This window comes from Cuculus canorus, chromosome 10 (assembly GCF_017976375.1).
Source record: "Cuculus canorus isolate bCucCan1 chromosome 10, bCucCan1.pri, whole genome shotgun sequence".
Lineage (NCBI taxonomy): Eukaryota > Metazoa > Chordata > Aves > Cuculiformes > Cuculidae > Cuculus > Cuculus canorus.
Window position 1 is genome coordinate 5,849,274 of NC_071410.1, and position 6,846 is coordinate 5,856,119.

The window sequence follows — 6,846 nt, forward strand, 5'->3', positions numbered from 1 at the left end:
GTTCTGCTTTAAATGGCTGGTGTCTTATCGGTAAGCCATTGCTGAAAAACATTGATTGTAAAAACGACTTAAGACATCTTGTGTGAAGTGTCTATTATTAGCAGATTGTTGATTTTGAAAGAGAGGAATACTCCAAGTAAAGGTGAGGATAAAGATTGAATTTCATTCTTGTAAGTACAGTTGTTGAGGTAAAACAAAATATGAGAAGTTTTAGCAATTATTAGTTTGGAATACCATTACTTTAGAAATACTTAGGAGGATTAATTAGAAGTCAGGTTTAAAAACAAACAGAAGAACATGGATATGAAAAGTAAAATGTGATATTTGAGATCTTTTCCAATGCTATCATGGAATAGCATCAGTCATTCTCTAAAATTCATGCACAGCAATCAAGATCATCCAGCATACGTCATGCTGCAAAGAAAACCACCCACTGCGTTGATCTGTGATGCTAATGGGATTTGGAAGAAGCTGTCCCTAGTATGATTTTCACCATACCAAAAGACTTAGAGATCAACAGTCTCTCCTTAATATAGTCCACCAAGATAACAGAGGTGTAGCTATGCTTGCACTTCAAAGCTTTCATTTTCATGCCCATGTACAAATTCCAGATTTATTTTTTTTTTTTCCTGGAGCAGAACTGTGTCAGGAATACAAGAAGCCAAAGTGTTCTTCAACAACAGACAAACACTCACAGTTATGGTATGTTGGCTAAAGTTTTGGGTTTCCCCAGTGTTCTGAAAGCAGTTTGTGCTATATTGAATGAAATTGGAGATGTATTAAAAATTTTGGTATTTATTTTTCAAATAAGAATGTGTCTGGAGATCAAGACCCTTGGCTCGTCGGGAGTCCAGTTCAATGAAGCTGAAAGGAGGACATACCTGAGCTATTTCTGCGTTCGTAGTCATGGATCTGCCTCGTGTCTGGAAACGCTTTGGCTCCTAGCACAACCTGAATTGGAACAAGGGCTGGAAGTCAGCATTCAGGTGAGAATTTTCAGACTGGAATCATTAATATTTGACATTCACCAATCCCTCACTAATTGTAAAAACACTTGAATTCTGATATGAATGTACATTTTTAGAATGGCCAGTTCTGAATAGATTGGACCCATGAAAAATGTTTATTTGGGATCAAACTTTGCAAAGTTTCTTTAATTTCAGTTGCAAAGGCAGTCTTAAATCTTCCACAGTGGTGAGGACATGAAGGTGCTGCATAATTCATAGGCCTCCTTTCGACAGACAGTACACCTTATTACTACTTTTTTCAGTTTTGTTCTTTCAGAATATACTCTGCCTTTGAAGCCAGAACTGGGAGGTTTTTCTGGTAATAACTTCAGTAGATTGCGCTGAAATATTTTTTAAAGATTTGTTTACCAACAGTATTTTTGTTAATTATTTTTCTAAATTAATAAAATCCATGTTTAATAACTATTAATCATCTATTTCTGTTAGGATGCAAGTGAAACAAACATCTCTTTTTTAATTTATTTGTGTGCTATCACTTAAATCTTGTATTTGTAGATCATGGTCAGGTTATACGGGGCTCTCTGCAGACCTATAACAAAGAAACAAGTTTTTACTCCAGAGAATTTACAATATACATGAAAGAGAAGATGAAATAACAGGGCAAGACAGACAATCAGGGTTGGGGAAGAGAAGGAAAATAAAATAAGAAATGAACAGAACTGAGCAGAAAACCAAAAGTCACTGGTGACTCCTGGTAAAACAAGAAACATAAATATTAAAATATGATATCTGATCAACAATGTTCTTAGGGGTACAGATGCCAGGAAAAAAGTCATACTTAATATTATCTACTTCAATTATTAATTGCTTAATCAATTTCATAGCTTTCCAAACATCTTAGGGAATGATAATCACTGCCTCTATCTACTTTTAGGGTGTTTTCTATTTCTGTGAGAATTTTGAGGGCCTTCGTGCTCAGGTTCTTTGACTTATCTGGTCTATTTCTCACTTTTATCAATAGTGTTCTCTGTGGACAGTTATTTCAATAGTTATTTTGTGTAATATATAACTAATTTTGAGAACTGGTCTTTCATGCTTTAATTCCAGGGATACTTAGGAGACAGTTGTATTATTTTGTGTTATATGTAGAATGTGCTCTAGGTCAATGTTCTGCATAGCTGTTAATTCTGTATAGTTGTATCCTATGCTTTCTTTATTTTTCCAGTGTGTCTTGTTTTCCTCTCCCAGTAATCAAAATTCAAAACATGTTTTGTCCATTAAGAAGGACAAATCTCGACCAAAGCTGGTTTCTGTCTTTAAGAAAGGTTCCCTTTCACTGTTGTCTCACGTTCTACGCTCTTTCTTATTCTCTAGCTTTCCTATGTTCATATTTTCATCTGTAGTCATATGCCCTCCACATACAGATTTATGAAAGCCTTGCAACTGTAGAGAAAAATATGTCAAAATAAATACACAAAAATTAATTCCTATTTCAAGATTGTAATGGTTTTTGTTCTTTGGCAATTTGTCATTTTAGACTATTATAGAAATAGTAAAACTTCGCATTGCAACATTCTCAAATTCTCTCAACACCTGTTTTAAGGGCATGCAGTTCTGCTGATGAATGTCCCGTGCTTTAAGTAGTGATTTGTCATTAATCACATTAAGAAATAGACCTAATGAACCATAAATTAAAAGTAAGACTGTGTTACTAGCTCTCTTTTTAGTAAAGATTAAATAGTCTATTAATATCTCTGCGCTTGGAATAAAGGAACATCTGGATATGTTATTGCCATGTTAGGTCCTTTTTCAAAGCACTGCTCCCCGTCACAGTGACAATTCAATCTTTGCTCAGGGGACAGTGACAGAATTTATTCCTGTGTTGGTGCAGTTTCTTGTATGAACTTTCTCTGAAGATTGTGGTCCGTAGTGCAAACTGCGCTAATCACTGTCAGAGTATGGGCAAATTACTGGAATCTAATCCTGATTTATACTTTCTGTGAATAGAATTAGAAAACTGCTAGGCATTATAGCCTGAAGCACTCTGGGAATGATACCCACCACTGGAGATATTTCCTTCAAGAGTTACGTTGGAGTTGTGATTATCAGAAGCTACATTATTTAAAAAGGTAAGTTACTGCAAGCACGGGATATAATTAGCATAATCTGTTCTTTAAAAGATACATATGCCATTAAAGTTTTAAAGAAAGAAACTCTTAGCTGAAATAATCTTTGTATGTTAGTAAAGCTCATTTCTTTTCCATACCGTTCTGTCAGAACAGCAAAAACTCTGTGTTGGAATAGCCTGAGCCTTCAAAGTTGTGTTCAGTTCATATAATTTCCATATGTCTGTAAGAATGACATTGATTTCTTGAGATTTGGTACAGATTTTCCACTTGAACTCTCAGAATTTTATAGCCAGAGTTTTAAGCACACGAGATTGATGAGCAGCAATTCTCTCTGTTTCTGAACACAGAACATAGGTTAGCGTCTACCACTTAATCAGATGAATGCAAAAGCAAGAAGACACATTTTGGTATTGATCTATGTAGTGTAGTGAAAGGGAAAGAGATGGATGGTTGTTTCTCTAACTTGTGATTTAGTAATTTTATACTTTTATTAATTTCAATTTTACCTACCTAAGTTTAATGATATCAAGCTAACCAGCTGGCATGAAGATATTCTATGACCACAGTGGAAATTCTGGTTACTCCCAGGTACCTTACCACTCAGTTGCATTTCTCCTACATTTAGCGGTCCGGAGACATCAGGTCAAGATGTTAACATAGGCTTATAGACCGATGTAGGTCTGAAAGCACGACTGAAAGTCACCTGGTCCCAGCCCTTCCTAAAGCAGGGTACACTTACAGCAGGGCCATGAATTGTCATGTTTTTAATATCTCTAAGGACAAAGATTCCACAGACTCCTATTCTAATATTCAACCGTTCTCATTGTGAAATTTATTTTTCAGAGTATCTGAATAGAGTTTCCCTTGTTACAGCTGCTGTCTGTTCCTGTCATCCAATCACAATATGTCTCCTAAAAGAATCATAGAATCATAGAAGCGTTTGGTTGGAAAAGACCTTTGAGATCATCAAGTCCAACCATACCTGTCCACTACTAAACCAGATCCCTGAGCACCTCATGCACCCATCTTTTAAATATCTCCAGGGATGGGGACTCCACCTCCTCCGTGACTCCATCTTCTCTATACCCTCTCATTTGGTCGCTGAAGATAACATTAATATTCTTCCCTTGTCCTCCTCTTCTTAAGGCTGAACAATGCAATTTTCTCCATATATGTAATGATTCTGCTTTCTAATGGCTTTCTAATGCCTTCTGCTGGACTATCTCTAGTTTATCCATGCCTTCTTTTGTACTGGAAAGCCCCAAACTGGACACAGTACTCCTGGTGCAATCCTAGAAGAACCAAATAGAGGGATAAAACAGTTTTTCTTAAGTTTTTGGCTATGATTTTGATGATGTAGCCCAGGATGTCTTTGGCCTTCTTTGATTCAAGAGTATGCTACTGGCTTATGTTCAACTCCTTGACCACAAGGACTCTTAAATTCTTTCCTGCATGTTGGAAATTTATCTGGGACCTGATACATCTCAGATAATCTTACTTGTGTGCTTCTGAATTTAAAAAATGCCAAGTGTCTACAATATCTGTTCACTTAAAGGAATCTTCTAAAAGCTATTCTAGAAACTCAGCCCCTAATTTTTCATTATCTCCGTTTGTCAGTAGGAGGGAAAAAGACAGAAAGGTCACATTCAATGAGAAAACAAACAAGCAAACAAATCCCCAACAAAACCGCAAAGGTCATTTTCATTTGTAACTGCAAAGATACCTACTTTCAGCTATTCCAATGTCTAAAGTCTTTTATTTACCTATGTACCACCTCTCCTTGGGCATGTGAAAATTCTCCTTTATTTATGCACATGTAATGAGAATTAAATAAAGAAGCTTTTAGAAGCCCTGAACTTTGCAAAAACCCATAGAGTTAAAAATGTGAACTTTTTTATAATATTCAGGTTTTTATTTCGGGACTCGGTAGGATAAAAATTTTGTTGTCCATACACCCTTCAGAGGAACTGTGCAAGACCAGAACGAGTTACAGGTGTTTTAAATGATGTTCAGTCTTTAAGGGTCTTAACTTTTTTCTTACCTAACAGGTCAGAGTCTCTGCAGGTGAAATCACAGCTGAGGCCACTCATTCTCTAATGGATGGTGGACTAAGGAAGTATCACGGCATAAGTTTAACAGGCACCTTGTGGGCACTGGTTCCATCGGCTCTTCTGCCTGTCCTTTCCAAGACACGTGCAGTGCTCTGCTGCGTTAGGTAAGTGTATGAGTTGCCAGGGAATTGCTAATGAGGGATGAGCAAGTGCAAGCCTTGACTGGTCTTTCCGTTTAAAGGCACATTCTAACTTCTACTTTCTTTCCTTTCAATAAACCTAGGCCTTACAGACCTTAATTACAGGTAGGGGAGAGCAAAGAGAGACTCCAACGCCTTCCCTCCTATTCCAGTATTCGAAAGGAAAGATTTGAGCCTTTCACAGTGAACTATAGAATTGGGCAAATCATGCAGTGATAAAATCTGAGTTTAGAAATCCTTTTCTATCTGTTTATGTTAGGTATGCTATAAAAAGCATATCACCATGGTATCCCAGCTCTTTCCAATTAAAGAAAACTATTTCTACCGTTTACTTAGCAACTTTGACAATAGCCTCCAGCAGCAGTGAAACAACTTGACTGCCTGGCATTTTACAAGATAAATTCTTCACTACTGTCTGTTTTTTTCTTGCACTGTTGCTTGCAAAGACTTAAAAAGTTACTGCTTCTTCAACCACTGAAGCTGGTATTGTTACACTCACTTGCGCTATGGATCACTGGGTACACTTTGTACCTTTACATGCCAGTTTGAGAAAAATCAATTTTAGTCTTGAAGAGATGAAGCTAGTGTTGCAGAAGATCAGTGCACATTTCCAGGTGCTGCAGGGTACTAGCATCTTGATGGGCATTAAACCAAACAAGACAAAAGTATGGTGCAAAACTGCATGCTCTCATACTAAGAGATCTGAAAAAAATTACATAGTAAATCAGAATACTGTGAAGAAGTGAAAGTCATACTACCTACGGTAAGACTTACATTATTCACAATCTTAGCATCAAAATCAGAATTTATGTGACTATTAGTTACTGTATGCCAGAAAATGCTGTAGGTTCAATTGCAAAATGAGATATTATTTAATATAGAGATTAAAATTAGCATGTACCTGATGCTGAGGAAAGAAATAGTTTGTGCCTAATAATGGGTAGAAATACTTAAAATGCTTAATGTCCAGATAGAGCTTGATGTAATGTCCCTCTCTATCTTTTTCTTCATTTTTACTTCAGATTTCTGGACCATTCCTGTACATCCAAAAAGCCTGAAAAATGCATTGTTTAACTTCTCTTCCCTGCTCTATTTATACAGAGATAAAAAAAAAAATTAATTTTTAAACTTTCTATTTGTAATTTAGAAATAAAGGTTGTCTTTCCTGTTTTGGAGGACTCAGATTGCACTTCCGTGGGATATTAACTGTGCTTGCAGTGAGCACAGGCCAGAAATGCTGAGTCCAGATAAGACATTCTGCTGAACTCATGTAAATGTTCTCTGCCAGATCATATTTATTAACATTTCTGAAATAGTAGCTTTGTCTCAGAAGGGGTTATGCTAGATCAAATATCCTCTGTTTGTGAAAATCTAACTTAATGTTAGGTCAGGTGTTGTCTGTTCTCCTGCAGCTGATATAAATCAGATCTGTTCTGGTGTAAAGTACAAACCAGTATATATATTTTATTGTGCATTCAGGCTAGATTGATGCAGACAC

General features: G+C 36.4%; 1 long non-coding RNA gene across 1 annotated transcript; it reads left to right on the top strand.

Moving 5' to 3' along the window:
• Nucleotides 1-712: 712 nt before the first annotated feature.
• Nucleotides 713-5,293, top strand: LOC128853106 (uncharacterized). Its single transcript, XR_008451356.1, has 3 exons — nucleotides 713-986; nucleotides 2,976-3,097; nucleotides 5,146-5,293. It is a non-coding gene; the product is annotated as an uncharacterized LOC128853106 (long non-coding RNA).
• Nucleotides 5,294-6,846: the final 1,553 nt, after the last annotated feature.